Source organism: Sorex fumeus, unplaced genomic scaffold, assembly GCF_029834395.1.
Source record: "Sorex fumeus unplaced genomic scaffold, SorFum_2.1 ptg000098l, whole genome shotgun sequence".
Classification (NCBI taxonomy): domain Eukaryota; kingdom Metazoa; phylum Chordata; class Mammalia; order Eulipotyphla; family Soricidae; genus Sorex; species Sorex fumeus.
Genome location: NW_026606155.1, coordinates 60,462,426 through 60,477,510, shown reverse-complemented (window position 1 = coordinate 60,477,510; position 15,085 = coordinate 60,462,426). Strand labels below are relative to the sequence as shown.

At 49.3% G+C, this 15,085-nt stretch overlaps 2 non-coding genes across 2 annotated transcripts; both read right to left on the bottom strand.

Moving 5' to 3' along the window:
- Nucleotides 1–7,306: 7,306 nt before the first annotated feature.
- LOC130042275 (U1 spliceosomal RNA) lies at nucleotides 7,307–7,470 on the bottom strand. Its single transcript, XR_008795206.1, has one exon. It is a non-coding gene; the product is annotated as a U1 spliceosomal RNA (small nuclear RNA).
- Nucleotides 7,471–10,154: 2,684 nt separating this feature from the next.
- Nucleotides 10,155–10,318, bottom strand: LOC130042272 (U1 spliceosomal RNA). Its single transcript, XR_008795205.1, has one exon. It is a non-coding gene; the product is annotated as a U1 spliceosomal RNA (small nuclear RNA).
- Nucleotides 10,319–15,085: the final 4,767 nt, after the last annotated feature.

Below are 15,085 nucleotides of genomic sequence, written 5' to 3'. Positions count from 1 at the left end.
TGTCCTCCCATTGTTCATCGATTTTCTCGAGCGGGCCTAATAACGTCCCCATCGTGACGCTTGTTATTGTGTTTGGCATATCACATATGTCACAGGTAGCTTGTCAGGCTTTGCCGTGTGGGCGAGATACTCTCGGTAGCTTGCTGGGTTCTCCAAGAGGGGCAGAGTATTTGAACCTGGGTCAGCCAGGTTGGCCGGGTACAAGGCAAACACCCTACCCGGTGTGCTATCACTCCAACCCATGCTTTTATAACGGTCACGGTCACGGTCCTCCTGTTTTTCATTGATTTGCTCGAGCAGGCCCAGTAACGTCTCCATTGTGACACTTGTTACTGTGTTTGGCATATCGAATATGTCACGGGGAGTTTGCCAGGCTTTGCCGTGCAGGCGAGATACTCTCAGTATCTTGCCAGGCTCTCCAAGAGGGGTGGAGGAATCGAACTCGGGTCGGACATTTTAGCTGCGTGCAAGGCAAACGCCCTACCGCTGTGCTATCGCTCCAGCCCATGCTTTTATAACACTGGAGTTAATTGATTCTGAATAATATTTACTCATAGGCATCCATCCATATTTACCTGACTGACACCTCAGTTGCCCTTACTTCGTAATACCTCCAAAAGGAGTGTCCCAGCAAGGGACAAGGACAGACCTAGGGCAAGCTTAAAGCTACCCTGGCATGAAAAAGGACAAGCTAAGTGCCATAATAAGTATAATAAGTTAAAAGCCTGGTCATGGAACAAACTCTATCACAACCCAAAAAGAAGTAACTGAATAAGGTCCCTACTGGGGTTAGGGAAAGACTAACCTGGCCTGAGGATTGTGGTCTGGGACATACAGTGAGATATCCTCAGGAGGAGCCAAACTGTAATAATATATCTCTTACGGTGTTCGTATAGACTAGAAATATTAGTAAGAAATAAATTTACTATGATTGTTTAAATGAATTACTAACTAGCTGAGCAACGAAGAAAGCAATATGCCGTAGATGGAATCCCACCCTTGAACGGATCTCCTAGAAATCTAGAGTGCTGAACCCCCAGATGAGATTTTGTCCTTGAGTTAATCTCCTAGAAGGAGGGGCTCTACATCTGGTTGTTGTTATGACAATGTTCAACCACATCTATGTGTACCCCCACCCTTCATGATTTTTAATAACTATGCTGTAAGGGGGAGGGGGGAGATCTAGCTATGCTGGGGAAAAGGGGAAATAACGATGCTGTAAATAGGAAAACAATGACACTCTAACAGGGAAGAGGAGAAATAACTACGCTGTTGTAGGGGAGAGAGAGATCTAACTACGATGTGGAAGAAATAACTACACTGTAAGAGAGAAGCAGGACAATGAAGCTGTGAGCAGAGAAAGAGAAGAGAGTGAAATAAACAGTCCCTGATTACCAAACAGCCTGGGGCCCTGTTCCTCTGTTTCCCCATTCCCCCATCCTTCATCCATCCCTCGCTGTGGGCAGGCCAGGGGAAGGAGTCTCAGCTACCAAATGCACGTGCCCATGCGTTTTTAAACTCACAGCCATTTACCATTATTTACCATTATAGCAACATTGACAGAGACTAAGTCTCACAGGCATGAAGAGTTCTAGGACCGCAAAATATTTTTCATATGTTCCAAATAGTTTTGTTTCAGCTATGAAGGTCAGTCACCAAAGTCAAACTCGTTTCTTAACAAGTAGGATTTTCAGGTCTGTTCAAAGAGCCTCATATCTTTCGGGGCCTACTCATTTACAGACAGGAGAAACTGTAATCAGGTTCTTCATATCCTGCATTCTCATGTGATGACCAGCCTTCATATGCTGTTCAGCTTCTTCAAGATAAAAGTAATGTAGGCAGGCAGATAGGGAAGGTCCCTTCCCAAGGCAATGGCAGTAAATCTCCTGGGAAGTAATAGCCCTGACCTCATGGAGAGCTGGTGCTAAGGAGGCTGGACCAACCCCCTCCAACAGAAGCTCCTGCAGAAACAAAAGTCAGGAAAGGAATTTCAAAGAAGACCATCAACACTCCCAACCCCCTTGGTAACCTCCCTAGCAATGCACTCTTACCTAGGTAGAAGCCCCACATGGGGGCAGTTTGGAGAAATTCTATAAAGGTCACCTTGAACAAAGTGATGTCGGTGGGCCCCACGGGTGACTTATGTGAAGTGGGGAGGAGAAAGACAGCCACTTTCTCCTCACCCGCCTCTGCCACCCGGAACCCTGGGTAGGCTAGGACCGGTAAAGTCTGCAGTGAGCACCTGCTCGGCACGGGCCTGAGCCCCGCCAGCCCCACGAGGTGGCCGTCAAGCCACACCTGAAGTCCGCTTGATCTTCTCAGCACGGGAGTTAATCCCCGCCACCCGATTGCTCGGGGAGCCACGGACTCAAGCTGGGGCGAGAATTTGCTCTTCGCAGGAAAGGAGAGACCAGTCCCAAGCCTTACCCGAGGTTTCTGGGGTTCTTGTCTCGCTCGCAGAAAAGAATTTCAGGAGTAGACGAGCAGTGAAGTAACAGGTTTTATTTGGAGGCTTTTGGAGAGGGAGAGAAAGGGATAAGCAGAGAGAGAGAGAGAGAGAGAGAGAGAGAGAGAGAGAGAGAAACACGTCCAGAGGGAACGCGGGCTTCTCCGAGGATGGAGAGAGCGCCAAGTGGGCTCTCGAGCTGGTTCTTATAGATCCTTCTGACTCAATGTCCTGGAATCTCCTTGGGGCTGAGTCGCTGGAGTCAACCGGATTGAAAGGGGGTTCGAGAATCATCTGACTTGGAATGTCCTGGAATCTCCTTGGGGCTGGGTCGCTGGAGTCAACCGGATTGAAAGGGGGGTTCTCGGAAAGGAGGAATTTCATGGGGAGGAGGCCCATATCTTCAGGGTCTGGGGATGGTCTTATCAAGTCCTTATTCTCTGTCTCCACAGGGTGTGTTGGTCCTAGAATTCTTCTTCTATGAGACTTTGTTTCATTGCAGAGAGCCTTTCCCTATCTACCTGCCTACATCAAATGGAAGCTTATGCATATGCTGTCTGAGCCTATGTGCTACTTCTTTCGGCCTATGTGGCCAAGCACATGCGGTGGCTGAGCACGCGTGTTGCCTGCATCTCCCTTCTTGCGATGTGTACTTTCATGTCTTCATGCCTAATGCTGGGATGTATGTAGGGGCTCTCTCCACCCTTGGAGAAGCCCGGGTACTCTCTTGAGCACATTACTCTCCACTCTCTCCCACTTTCTCTCTCCCTTTCCCTTCAAAACCTCCAAATACTGTGTCATTTCACTGCTCGTCTACTTCTGAAATTTCTTTCTGCGAGGCTAGACAAGAACCCAGTAACCCTGGGTCCCGGGTGGCAGAGGCGGATAGGGAGAAAGTAACTGTCTTTCTCCTCCCCATTTCACATGAGTGGGGCCCACCGACATCAAAAGGAGTGACTCACAGCAGGGCCACATAGATGAGGAAATTCCGTATGGAGGATTCCACGTCCTTTCGCATCTTCCATTTCATCTTCTCAGGGTCCAGCTTTGGCCCAAGGCCCTCTGGATATGGAACATTGAGGAGCGGCCTTTTGAGCTCTCAGCTTGGCTGAGTACCTTTAGTTTATTTTTAGTTGACTTAATTATGTTGGGCTGGATCAATAGCACAGTAGGTAGGGCGTTTGCCTTGCACCCGGTTGACCTGAGTTCGATTTCTCCTACCTTCTCAGAGAGCCCGGGAAGCTACAGAGAGTATCGCGCCCGCACGGCAAAGTCTGGCAAGCTACCTGTGACATATTAGATATGCCAAAAACAGTAACAAGTCTCACAATTTGTTGTGAAATGTTACTGGTGCCTGCTCAAGCAAAATCGATGAACAATGGGAGGACAGTGCTACAGTGCTACAGTGATTTAATTGTGTCATTCCCTAAGTACTCTGAACTTTCCACAAGGGCCCAAAAGTCAGTCATGGATTGCAAAAAGGAACAATGGGCTAGAACCTAAAGGAATATGGTTAAAGATTGTTTAATGTACTCCTGGTATTAGTGCCTTGTCTTTTCTGACTTCTGTAACAATGCTTGCTTTGATGGACTTTTGTGAACTTACCAAACGCCAGCATGGGGATCCACTGATGCAAGTGCTCAGGGCACCAGGACGAGGTTTTTCCTAATAAAAGGCCAGTGCTTCTGCTGTGAGGCTCTTGCCTAGCAGAACAGCCCAGCAGCTGGTGTCAATAAAGACTCCTCCAAATTCTATGCTTTGGTCTCTGGTGTGTTTTTTTTTTTTTTGCTTTTGTTTTGCTTTTTGGGTCACACCCAGCTATGCACAGGGGTTACTCCTGGCTCTGCACTCAGAATTAGTCCTGGCTCCTGGTGGTGCTCAAGGGGACCATATGGGATGCTGGGAACTGAACCCAGTATGGCCGTGTGCAAGGCAAACATCCTCCCTGCTGTGCTATCAGTCCAGCCCCTCTGGTGGTTTTTTGATCACAACCCCACACCAATCTGAGCATGAGAGGGCTTGGCTCTAATCAATCAAGCCGCCAGTTTGATCCCCAGCAGCACAGTGACCCCTGAGCAACTCTGGAAATGAGTAACTCCTGAACATCTCACTGGATGTGAAGTTGCTAGGCACCCACGGGTGAGCGAGATGCTCAGGAGTCACTCAGTTCCAGATTTAGTGGCAAGGAGAGGAAATGGCCTACTCTCTCTCAATATGCCTCTTCCACCGCGGGACAGGCTGGGAAGGCTAGGACTGATAAAACCTGTGATGAGCCCCTCCCTATGTTGCATGGACCTTGAGTTCTGCCAGCTCCACAAAGTGGCCTTCAAACCACACCTGATACCCACTTGTTGTTCTAGGCACAGCATTTAATCCTCACCACCCTATTCCTCAGGAAGCTGTGGACTCAGGCTGGAGCAAAGAATTGCTCTTTACAGGAAAAGTCAGTCCTAGGTCTTACTCAGAGCTTCCAGCTCTTTGTCCTATCTCACAGAAGAGTCTCAGGAGTAGATGAGCAGTGAAGTAAAAACAGATTTTTTTTTTTTTGCTTTTTGGGTCACACTCGGTGATGCTCAGGGGTTACTCCTGGATCATGCACTCAGGAATTGCTCCTGGCGGTGCTTGGGGGACCATATGGGATGCTGGGAATCGAAACTAGGTCGGCCATGTTGGCTGCATGCAAGGCAAACGCCTTACTCACTGTGCTATCGCTCCAGCCCCTAAAAACAGATTTTTTTATTTGGAATTTTTTGAGGAAGGGGAGGAGGAGGTAAAGAGAAAAGCACTCAAGAGAACGTGAGCTTCTCCAGAGACTGAGAGAGCCCCAGTACGGATCTCATGAGGGGACTTGCAGCTGACACATGAGCTCGACCACATGGGTACAAGCAGCACAATGACTTGGGGCAGCATATGCTGCGTCCTTCCTTTGTTCAAGTTGACTTTTACAGGGTTTTCCCCAAGATGCTGTACATAAAGCTTTCTGGCTGGGTAAGAGAAGGTTACTAGGGTGAGCTGCCAAGGGGGGTAGTTGGGATGGTCTTCTTTGAAATTCCTTTTGGGTCACACCTGGTGGTACTCATGGGTTACTCCTGGTTCTGCACTCAGGAATTACTCCTGGCAGTGCTACGGGGACCATCTGGGATGCCAGGCTTTGAATCCAGGTAGCCTGTGTGCAAGACAATTGCCCTACCTGCTTCAGCCCCAAAAACTCCTTTTCTTGACCTTTTTTCTTCCTTTTCTCTCTTTTTTAATCACCATGAGTTACAGTTACAAAGTTTCATTATTATGTTTCAGTCAAACAATGTTCAGTACCCATCCCTCCACCAGTGCCCATTCTTTACCACCAGTGTTCCCAGTACTTGTCCTGCCACTCCCACCCCTTCCCACCTCCTGCCTCTGTGGCAGACACATTCCCTCTTACTCTCTCTTTCTCCTTTTGGGTGTTATGGTTTGCAGTATTTATGCTGCAAACCATAAGCGGCTGTCATGTTTGGTCCATAGTCTATTTTCAGCACGCATCTACCATCCTGAGTGATCCCTCCATCTTTTACCTAGTGGTCCCTTCTACATCCCATCTGCCTTTCCCCCAGCATATGTGACCGGCTTCCAAACAGTGGAGTGATGCTCCTGGCCCTTATCTCTACTCTCCTTAGGTGTTAGTCTCTTATTATGTTACTTTTTATTCCACTAATGAGAGTGCATTCTATGTTTGTCCCTCTCTTTCTGACTCACTCCATGTCCATCCACTAATATGCAAATTTCATGGTTGCATCTTTTCTAACAGTTGCATAATATTCCATTGTGTAGATATATCAAAGTTTCTTTAACCAGTCATCAGTTGCCAGGCACTCTTCCCCCTCCTCCCCCGCCAGATTCTGCCTATCGTAAACAGTGCTGCAATAAATATACAAGTGCAGATATCATTTATACATTACTTTTTTGCATCTCTGGGATATATTCCTAGAAGTAATATTGCTGGGTCAAATGGGAGCTCAATTTCTAGTTTTTTTTTGAGAAACATCCAGATTGTTTTCCAAAAGGGCTGGACCAGTTGGCATTCCCACCAGCTGTTAAGGAGAGTTCCTTGCTTTTGTTCTTTTGGATGTTGTTCTTTTGGATGTGTACAGACTAGTCTCTATGGTGTGAGATGATATCTCACTGTTGTTTTGATCTGCATCTCCCTGATGATGAGTGATGAAGAGCTTTTTTTATGTGCCTTTTGGCCATTCAGATTTCTTCTTTGAGAAAGTTTCTGTTCATTTCATCGCCCCATTTTATGATGGAATTGGTTTCCTTCTTGTTATATTCTGTAGACTGTCTTGACCTTTTTGCTCACTGGATCTTCTCAGGTCTGGGCTACAACAGTCCCCACACAGGGGGCTGGAGCCATAGCACAATCAGCAGATGGGTTTGATTCCCTGCATGCCTGGGTTTGATTCCCAGCATATCATATGGTCCCCTGAGCACCCACCTTTAGGGGTAATTCCTTTATACTGTGGCAGGAGTAACCCCTGTGCATTGCTGGGTATGACTCAAGAAGCAAAAAAAAAAAAAAAAAGCCCCCACACAGCAACAAATTTAGAAATGAAGAAAAAGGGACTTGAGCAAACAGTGGGGTAGGGAGTTTGCCTTACTACGTAGGGCAGGCATGGGTTCAGTTCCAGTGGTCCCCCTAGAGGTAAGAGCTCAGGCTTAATTTCAATGAATCCCCAAGAGTAATTTCTACATGCAGTACATCGCGTAGTGCAAACCCCTATTCACAAAAAGCAGTGAAAGAGAAGAGATCCCTCGGCTCAAAACTAAGATACTTGTCAACAAAACTAACAGTTCTCAAAACTGTTTTTCAGACCAAAACCTAACCAGGGGAGAGCGCGAACGCAGTCCCCCACTACCACAAATTATGCAGTCGAGTTTCCCACATTTGGGGAAATCGCAGGGGTCAGCACATCCCAAGTGCAATGGATGGGCCTCACCCTGGGAAAACCACCTACGTGATCATGGTATCTCCCCTGCCAGGTAAGTATGAGTTGTCGCCAACCCCGCACACGCCACCCCCGACGCCACCTCCCCCTTCACACACGCCCGCTCGGCCCACGTGCCCTCCGCACGCCCCGACACTCAAGACCCTCGCCCCGATCTCTTCCCACAGGGAATCAGCACTTGACTTCCCGGTCCAGGTCGCGCGGGCGCCCACGGGGCAGGGCAGGACCAGGGGCCTCTGCGCCAGCGCTCATCTGCATACGACACGCCCTCCCGTGGACATCGGACTTGCAGTCTTTGAAGACTGGGAATCCTACAGGTGCCTCCTGACCCGCCCCTGTCTTGTGGGTGAGAGGGGGCCGTTGGGCGCCCGGAGTGGGTCCGACCCGGATCTCGGGACGCCCCGTTGTCCTACCCTGAGGTTGAACGACCTACGGATGGGTGGGTCAGCATTCAGCTTTGGTCTCACTTGTTTCTCAGCCCTTTTTGTTCTGGCTTACTGGAACTCCTCTTCAATGAACCGTAAACCTCGATTCTGCAAGAGAGGTTTGGGCCGCCGGGTTGGCAAGCCCGAGACCGCGGAGGGATGAGGAGGATGTGAACCCGAGGGCTTGGAGAGTTTGGGTGGCTGACTCAGAACACCATCCCAGCCGCTCTCTGCCTGTGCCCCAAATCATTCCGGCATTGAGCCGACAAGGACAACATCAAGGACAGCGTGATTTTCTATTGAAAACACTGAAAGGGCCGGAGCAATAATACAGCGGGTAGGGCTGTTTGCCTTGCACGTGGCTGACTCGGGATTGATCTCCAGCATCCCATACGGTCCTCCGAGCACCGCCAGGAGTAATTCCTGAGTGCAAAGCCAGGAGTAACCCCTGAGCATCGCCCAGTGTAACCAAAAAGCAAATAAAACAAAACAAACAAAATAAAACAAAAAAACCCCTTAAAATCAGCAGGTAGTTAGCGGTTGGCACTAGATCCCCTGGAAAGTGCATAGGGGGTGCACCTTTCCGGGGAAATCAAGATTTTTTTTTTTTACTCCACAAAGCCTCCCCTGCCCCCAATGACCCGCACTTCCCGAAGCCCTCCACTGACCTCTTAGGGCTCTATGGTTATTCTGGGCTGCACCCAGCCTACAGAAAGGGAGGGACCCAGCACCGGAACAGCGCCGCAGCCACAGCTGTCAGCTGTCAGCAATTCTCCCTCCGGACGCCCTGTGGGCAGCGAAGCGCCAAAAATGTTGGGTACACAGGTCGGGGCGGGTCTCAGGGTGTGTATGCAGACTCTGTCCAGAGGTGGGGACCATCCTATCCCCACACCCGCGTCAGCCCTCGAAGGTCAGCGAACAGTTAGGAGCTGGGGTGGTATCCTGAGCCCTGTACGGGTTTAACAAGCCAGGGATGACAGCCTGAGCCTGGATCGACAGGCTTTAGTCACCAGGCTGGGGCACCATCCTGCGGGCAGCAGCCCCTCCTGTGGTCTGGCAGCAGCCTCACTCACACAAGGCAGAACCGGGAAAGGCTTGCCGGCCCGGGCGTCTCAAAGCAGCGAGTGCGTGGCGGTCGGGGAAGGCCCCTGGGCTCTTTCTCCACGGAACACGCGGCACTATCCCAGGGCTCCCGCTTTACCGCGCCGCCCCCACAAGTCCCACAGCTGAGCAGATGTTGTCAGTCGTGCTTTTTTTGCCTGGGACTCTGGCGTCATCGTTATGGCCCCTTTCATAAAAACGATAAAAGGGGCCCTGCTAATTGTGACCCACCAACACCCCACCCTTCAATTTAACGAACTGTAGGCGGGGGGGGGGGGTGGGTGGGAGAGTGTGGTACAGCCAGGAGTCCAGGTTTGGATCCATTGGCACTCCATAGCCTCCTGACCCTGAGCGGTCCCGGGCACTGCTGGAGTAATCCTACTGCGAGGCCATTAGTCCAAAAAATAAGACAAGCGTTGTGCAACAACTGATGTTAAGGTATCTTATTGGCCATATCAATATGATGATGAATTTACAATCCACGGGTGGGAGAGAACAGAATGGGCAGGGGGCTGGCCTTGCACAGAGGGGACCTGGGTTCAACCCGGGTCACCCTGTATCTTCCTCAGAGCACTGCTAGGAGAGATCCCTGAGCACAGGTAAGCCCTGGGCACCTGCGCACAGATATGATGCAAAAAAACCAAAAACTACAAATACAGGAGCCAGAGTCATAGTAAAGTGGGTTGAGCACTTGCCTTGCTCGCTGCTGACCTGGATTCAATCCATGACAACCCATATGAAACCCCAAGTTCCACCAGGAGTAAACCCTGAGCACTCAGTCAGGAATAAACTCTGATCGTCTCTTGAATAGCATACTCTATCAAAGAAAAAAAGGAATGGGGCGGGGGGGGGGGGGGTGGGGGGGGGTGGGGGTGGAAACACGCATCCCTGGGACAGGAGGTAGCAGGCTTGCCTTGCATGTGACCTCAGCTGCATACACACACAGCACCCGATATGGTCCTCTTGAGCTTTGCCAGGATTGATATAGCTGAGCAGAGTCAGTAGTAAACTACTCTGGGTATTGCCCAAAATCCACATGTTGTGGAATAGTTTGCTAATACCCTAAGAGCTTGAAAGTACCAGGACTTGCAGGTGTGTGTTGCAGTAGACCTATCCTGGTAGGCACTACAACCAAAATTTGAACCTCACAGGGCAGACAACAAAAGGACACCAAAAGAACTTTCTTTGTAACTATTAAGTCAGGGGAGAGCGCGAACGCAGTCCCCCACTACCACAAATTATGCAGTCGAGTTTCCCACATTTGGGGAAATCGCAGGGGTCAGCACATCCCAAGTGCAATGGATGGGCCTCACCCTGGGAAAACCACCTACGTGATCATGGTATCTCCCCTGCCAGGTAAGTATGAGTTGCCGCCAACCCCGCACACGCCACCCCAGACGCCACCTCCCTCTTCACACACGCCCGCTCGGCCCACGTGCTCTCCGCACGCCCCGACACTCAAGACCCTCGCCCCGATCTCTCCCCACAGGGAATCAGCACTTGACTTCCCGGTCCAGGTTGCGTGGGCGCCCACGGGGCAGGACCAGAGGCCTCTGCGCCAGTGCTCATCTGCATACGACACGCCCTCCCTTGGGCATCGGACTACAGCTGCCTCCTGACCCACCTCTGTCGTGTGGGTGAGAGGGGTCTGCTTGGGCGTCCGGATTTCCGGGCGCCCCGTGGTCCTACCCTGAGGTTGAAAGACCTAGCGACGGGTGGGTCTCACTTGTTTTTCAGCTTCTTTTGTTCTGGCTTACTGGAACTTCTCTTCAATGAATCGAAAACCTGGCAAAGACATTATTGCCATTGACTCTGAGAGCGAGGCTGGCAGGCTTGAGTGAGGACAAGTGGTGGAAGGACCAGAAACAGGGAGGGACAAGCTGGAGTGCCTGGCTCTGATCAAGCCCGAGATTTGATCGGCAACAACACAGGGACAGACTCAACAGCTTCCACACGGGGTGGAGCAACACATTTATTATTATTATTATTATTATAATTATTATTATTTTCTTTTCTTTTTGGGTCACACCTGAGGATGCTCAGGGGTAACTGCTGGCTTTTCCATCACACGTATACCAGGAGTAATTCTTGAGTGCAGTGGTCTGAGTCATCCCGACATATGGGATGTCGGGAATCAAACCAGGGATGACCGCATACAAGGCAAACCGTTTCCCCGCTGTACTATCCCTCTGACACTGGAGCAACAAATTTAAAAAGGAAGAAATAACAGACAATGATTGAAATCCATGTGAAGTAAGCAAATTAGGTAGAACCAACCTGAAAGAGTTCCCAAGGGGGGGCGGGAGGTGGAGGGCATCAAGATAATGGTTAAGAATGGACACTGCATCCATTGAATGAAATTGGTTATCTGAACATCAGTATCAGTAAACACAAGCACCAGCTTTTGGTGTCTAAGTACTATTCTCAGGGCCAGAGAGGTAATAACAGGAGATACAGCTGGGCCCTGGAAGCAGCCAATTCAGGCTAACCCCTTGAGCACTGCCAGGGGTTACTCCTGAGCACAGAGTGAAGACTAACCTCAGCATGCCTGGGCTGACACCAGGCCTCTCACCCTCCATCCTCAGGACTCTCACACACAAAATAAATCCCATTCTTCAAGAACAAAAAACTCTGAGCTCAGTGAAGACCACTTAGCCACATCTCTGGGTCTTTTTTTTTAACCTATGGGCATTCATATACCTAACCTTATGCTCATCTGTTTTGTTTTTTTTAATTACTTTACTTTCTTTAATTAAAAAATTTATAATGTAGGAGTACTGTTATTTATTCAGCCATTGATTAAGTTGATTGAATTATACTCATCTGTATTATGTTGGGCCAAGTGACTGAGTACTGGGCCTGGAGCAGTAGTAAGGAAGATCGGGTGTTTGCCTTGCATACAGCTGCCCTGGGTTTGATCTCTGGCATCCCATAAGGTCCCCTGCACCTTTCAGGAGTGATCTGTTAGTGCAGAGCCAGGTTATAGTAAGCCCTGAGCACCACTGGGTGTGAACCAAAAAATAAAAAGCTAACAAAAATGTATTTGCCTCATAAGCAGCTGACTCTGGTTTCTATCTTCACCTGTCTGGTTGATTAAGAATGTTAAGAAAGGGCCTGAAGCGATAGCACAGAGGGTAGGAGGTTTGCCTTGCACGCGGCCAACTTGGGTTCGATTCCCAGCATCCCATATGGTCCCCTCAGCACTGCCAGGAGTAATTCTTGAGTGCAGAGCCAGGAGTAACCCCTGTGCATTGCCGAGTGTTACTCAAAAAGGAAAAAAAGAAAAAAATGATAAGAGGGCACGCCCTCAGCCTCTTGAGTATCATTTGGGAGATCTCTCCCCCCACTGCTGCTCCTAATTTAGGATTTTTCTTGGAGAGAGAGGGGTAGAACATCTGGCAATGCTCAGGAGTTGCTCCTAGCTCTGCAGTCAGGAACCACTCTAGTAATGCTCAAGGGATCATATGGGATGCCCTGAATTGAACCCAGGTTGGCAACGGGCAAAGTAAGCACCTTACCCACTCGCTGTACTATTGCCCCAGCCCAGTCATCTTTTATGCCTACTTAATTTTAGATCATCCTAGGGATCCTGAAAGGACAAAAGTAAGTTTTGTCTTCCTATAACCTTGAACCAGAGGGGGGGAGAATGAAGGGATAGGAATGTGGAAATACTTTTGAAGTGCTTCCTTCTCCTTGACTTGCCATTTTAGAAGGGATTGAAGGACTGTAAGATGGAAGGCTGGTGATGTGAACTGGTGGAACTCTCCCTGGGCACTGTGGTTTTCTCATCCAGGGGCTCAAGCAAAAGCTAACTAACTGGAACACCTGGAGGAATAAGTCAAATCTTTCCCACCCCTATTCCGAAATGCAAGCAATTTCCAGCCAGGTCACTCCAGGTCTATGTGAGCACCACACATACAGTGCAACCCTGGCAAACAACAGCTACTAATGTGATGTGCGAGTACCACTTTCAGGAAATGAGATCTCTGCCCAGAACATGTGACAATGTGTGAGCCCTGTAGTGACCCCCTGGCAACACCATAAGGAGATCACATGAGCCTCAACTAAAAGTACAATAAGCCCCAGCGAGTAAAACTGGGTTCCACAGGCAAATGTGCAAACCTCTGGTCACTGCAAAATTATGGCAATGAAGGTCAGTGGAAAGTAGAGAATACAAAAACGAAGAGAAAGAAGGTAATTGAAGCATGTTTTGATGAGGATTCCAGCAAGATAGTACAGCGAGGAAGGGGCCCGACTCTGGTTCTATCCCAGCATCCCTTGAGCACCACCAGGAGCAATCTCTTGAGTGTAGAGCCGGGAATAAGCTCGACATTACAGATATGGCACAAACAAAAAATAAGCATTGATGAGAGATTATTTTTTAGTTTTTACTGGTCTTTCTGTTTTAGGAAAGACAAAAGTACGCTGCCCGGGCTCACAGCTAGTACATGAAAATGCGTGTATGGAGGGGGGGAAGGGGGCTGGAGCGATAGCACAGTGGGTAGGGCATTTGCTTTGCACGCGGCCGACCCGGGTTTGATTCCTAGCATCCCATATGGGCCCCTGAGCACCGCCAGGAGTAATTCCTGAGTGCAGAGCCAGGAGTAACTCCTGTGCATAGCCGGGTGTGACCCAAAAAGGGGAAAAAAAAATCACAAAACAAAAAACCCAAACGTGTATGGGTGTGGAAGTGGGGAAACCAGATGTGAAATGGGGTTTAGGGGAGTATTACTCCTCCAACTTGAAGGTGCTCTTTAAGGGTTATTTCTCTTTGTTGTTAGAGACCTTTTGGGGTCCTGGGGATTGAACAGACATTTTAGGATCTTACATTTTAAAGAAAAGCCACGTGCCTTGTTTCTGCACTTTTATCAGAGTTGAGCAGGGACAGGACAAATACTAAAAATTTCAATCTTTCACAGACCATTTTCTGGTGGGAGTCTGGGACAAGAACCTGAGCAGAGAAACTTCTACAAATGGTGCCTAATACAAATAGCCAAAAAGAAAACAAAAACCCAAAAAACTGACATACAATATGCAGCCTAGGGAAAAAACTGTTCACTGTGTTTGGCATATTGAATATGTCACGGGAACACGGGAGCTTGCAGCCACATGCAAGGCAAAATGCCCTACTGCTGTGTTATGGCTCCAGCCCATCTCATAGTGATTCAATTAAAAACTTTTTAAATAAATGAATAAAAGTGAGCAAAGGACACATTTTCAGGCAAAGCAAGGCAACGCAAGAGGAATGCACTGAATTAAGGGTCATGTATGTCACATACCCACATTGGCGCCTTTAACAGTGATTAGGGTCAAACTGCTGGAATCACATCAAGCACACTCAGCCTTATCATCGTCAGCTTCTCCTCCCTGCAGTTCAAACGCCTCCAGAGCCTCTTCACCGTCTAAACCGCAACTGTTCCCATGAGAACGTTTCCTCCCCCCAGACCCACGGCAACCCCTCCACTCTTCCCTCAGAACGAGGCCCCCGTATCTGCCTTGTGGGCCCAGCTGGTTCAAGGCACACAGCCCCCGCTGCAGATCAAGCGTCCCCTTCCGTCCCACTCTGAAAACACCACAGCTATGCACTGAGATTCTACCAGGGCCTTTTTGTTCTGATTAGGACAGTACCCCGTGGACACTAATGCAGTTTGGAAGGTCAAGCTGTAAAACGCGTGTGTTAGCAGGAAAGCCCACTAGGAACCAGGAGCTGCCCTGGGCCCCGTGGGGGCGGGGGGTGGGGAACAGGAGCGCTGACCACACAAGCCAGAGTGCACTCGTGCCCCCAAGCCTGCGCAGCCTCGGGGGCCGGAATTCTCAAAACCAAAGAAAGCAACAGAAAAACCTCCAGAGTTCACAATCCTCAGGAACCCACCTCAGAAAAGAGAGCTACACACCCAGCAGACACACGCTGCCCTTAGGAACAAGAGCGGGCGGAGCCAAGCTCAGGGGCAGCCTCTCTTTAGGAGTACAGACCACACCTAAAAAGTAGCCAGTCAGTCGAGGAGGCCCGGAACTGACAAATCGTGCTTCTGAGAATTACTACACCTATCAACTGAGCGCAAGTCTGCAACGCTTACCCCACCTGTAACAATATTTAACCCGTCAATGTTCTATCTTCTGCACCGTAAAAT